Below are 3,125 nucleotides of genomic sequence, written 5' to 3' on the forward strand. Positions count from 1 at the left end.
GGGCCCATGGGCATGTATGGGGAGGTGCCTCTCCAAGTTCATTCAGTCAGCAGATAATTAATCATTGCCATGTGCCAGCCATTAGGAAGGCTTCCCAGAGGAAGCATGTGAGCTATGTGTTAAGTATTGTTTGATCATGCATCTTAACTGGTAAAGGCCTTCCGAACTCAGGTTGCCCATATATGTGATATTTATTTATTTATAAATGATATAGCTTCTCTTAGGCTAGGGTCTCCCTTCATGTATGAGTTGGAATAAATGGCCACCAACGTCCCTTCCAACTCTGAAATTCTGTGAATCCATGATAATATATTATGTATATTATGAAATCTGTGCCAAAAAAAGTTTTAAAAGGATTGATAAAGATGAAATAAACAATATTTGCAAAGCATGTTTATTGTTTTTATGAAACGCACCAACTAAGCCCAAACCTTTCTGATCTGCTTGAAAACAATGATGAAGTATGCGTCACTGTTTTTAAAAATCTTTTTTTTTGTGTGTGTGTGAGGCAGTTGGGGTTAAGTGACTTGCCCAGAGTCACACAGCTAGGAAGTATTATGTGTCTGAGGTCGTATTTGAACTCAGGTCCTCCTGACTCCAGGGCAGGTGCTCTATTCACTGTGCCACCTAGCTGCCTCTGTTTTTGAAAATCTTGCTTTGGTGTTCTGTTATGGCGTGGTTTGAAGGTCTGGGCCAACATTCTGTTTATTTCAATGCTGAGTTCAATGTTTCAAAAACCGCTTCCACAGCTGAAATGGGAAGAATTTAAGATTATAAACAACTAAACCCACAAAACACCATTTTTAAAAGCAAGAGGGTGATCGTCAGGAGAAAAGGTATTTATGTGCTCAACATCAAATTCATTGCTCTCAGAAGTTTTCTTCCCTATCCCAAAGGAAAAAAATGGATATCCAAAAAATGCCCCACGTCTTTGGAAGTGTAGGTGCAGGCGGTGCCCCTCCAGCTGTCAATACTCAGCCCCTGCCTCTAAGTCCCCTCACCAGCCCAACCAAAATAAGGATGGGTTGATTTCTGCATTTCCTTATCCCACAGCATACACGGAAGAGTGTAAGCTTCTCGAAGGCAGCCATCTGTTTTGTCTTTGTACCTTCTAGATATACTTCATACATGCTCAATGAACTGAGATGAAGCCTCTGTCTTTCCTAATAGCTGCAATCAATAATATGGTGCTTAAAGGTTTGAATATTATATAGTGTATAATAGTATGTATACTATATATTATATATGCTATGTAACTATATATTTCTATCTATATATGCTTTATCTGTATTGCCACATGTGATCCTCACAACCATTCTGAAAGGCAGGGGTTTGTTATTATCCCCACTTTATAGTGAACAAAGGTGAAATGACTTGCCCAGGGTCACGCAGCTAGTGTCTCAGGTGATTTGAACTCAGGTCTTCCTGACTCCAGGCCCAGCTAGAAGCTATACACTGCTCTATCCAGTGGCCATCCATTAGAACTTCTATTTCTTTCTTTCCTTTTTTTTTTTTTAATGCAGGGACTGGCGGATGACTAATTGGGTCACAAGTCTCTGAGAGAAGGGAACGTGAGATCATTGCGTGAGCCCCTTGATTTTACAGATGTGGAAACTGAGGCTCAGAGCAGTCCAGTGACTTGCCCTAAGTCACCCAGTAAGACAGAGCCAGGTGGGCAGAAAGGTCTCCTCTTCCTGCTTATTAAGGGACTGACTTCACCAAACCCAAGGGGCAGCAGGCAGGGTGCCCTGCTGGGTAGTGACCACCTGAAGGAAGTCAGCACTGTCCCCATGTCACCCTCCCGTCTTCACAACTGGACATGGGGCCATCTGACATATGATCCCTGTGCCAGGATCCATCTTCATATTAAGTTAATTGGTGAAGCTTAATTTCTTTCTTTTTTTTAATTAAAAAAAGTTCTAACGGATGGCCACTAGGTGGTGCCACACTGCACAGACCTCTGAGCCTAGGGTCGGGAAGAAAGGAGTTCAAATCCAACCTCAGGCACTTCGTAGCTGTGTGGCCCTGAGGGAGTCACTTGACCTCTGCGTGCCTCAGTTTCCTCAGCTGTAAGAGCAGGGTTTGGACTGTTCGGTCCTTTCTTCTCTAGATCTAGGATCCCTCCTTGGATCTTTCTGCTTTCCTCCAAAGCCGAGCATAATGCCCCCCAAGGCTGGGGGGGGGGGGGTCTCGCACCCTACTGCCCCTCCCCTAAATGACCCTGAATTGACTTCCTTTTCTATCTCTGCATTATACCCAGAGGCCAGCTCCCTGGGGGGGAGGGGTGTTCCACCTTTGTCCTGGTTTGGGGGAGGAGCTTTTAACCCCCTCCCTCATCTGACAGAGGGGGACACTGAGGCTCAGAGAGGGGCTCCCGAGCGGGAGCCGCGTGCCTCCTGCTCCCTCCCTGCCCCGGAGGTCTTTCTGGCTCGGGGGGGCTGGTTGGGGCCAACCCCCTGCTGGGCACTCCCCGGCCTTAAAGGGGGAGAGAGAAGGGAGGGGAGGGAGAGGGGGAAGGAGGAGTGAGAAGGGCCGGGGAGAGCAGGCGGGGCTGGGGCCGGGGCTGGGGCCCCTTTAAAAGCCACGTGCTCTGCCCCGGCCTCCCAGGCCCTTCCCTGCCTCCTTCCGCTCGGGCAGTTCTCCGCCTCAGCCGTAGGGGGCGCTCCGAGACCGGAGTGTGCATGATGGGAACGCTGGTGGGAAAGAATCACGTCCTTCCTCCAGTCTGAAGCGTTCCAGCCCCCGCCCCCGCCCCCGCCCCCGCCCCCCAAGTGCGTCCGAAAAACTGGCCCTTCTCCTTTAAGGCCGCCGGCGTCAGGAGCGGCTCCACGCAACGAAGCGTGTCTGAGAAGTTCGCAGGTTGGCTGAGGAGGAGGAGGAGGCCCCCCACGTCTATTAATCTCCTAAATTGGCCAATCCCTGATCGGCATCTCCCTCTGGCGCCCGCCTATTGGGTGGTTCATGTGGCGGGGGGGCTGGAGACCAATCGGAGGCCCCCTTGCGTGGGCGTGTCTTCAGGCCTGGCACGCCCCACGCCCGGAACAGTCGCGGTTGCCATGGGCACGGGTGGGCGGCAGGGGGAAAAGCCCCGGATGTTGGTGCGGGATTCAACATGGCGGCGGAGG

The sequence above is a fragment of the Vombatus ursinus genome, unplaced genomic scaffold (genome assembly GCF_900497805.2).
Source record: "Vombatus ursinus unplaced genomic scaffold, bare-nosed wombat genome assembly UNPS02010822.1, whole genome shotgun sequence".
Classification (NCBI taxonomy): Eukaryota; Metazoa; Chordata; class Mammalia; order Diprotodontia; family Vombatidae; genus Vombatus; species Vombatus ursinus.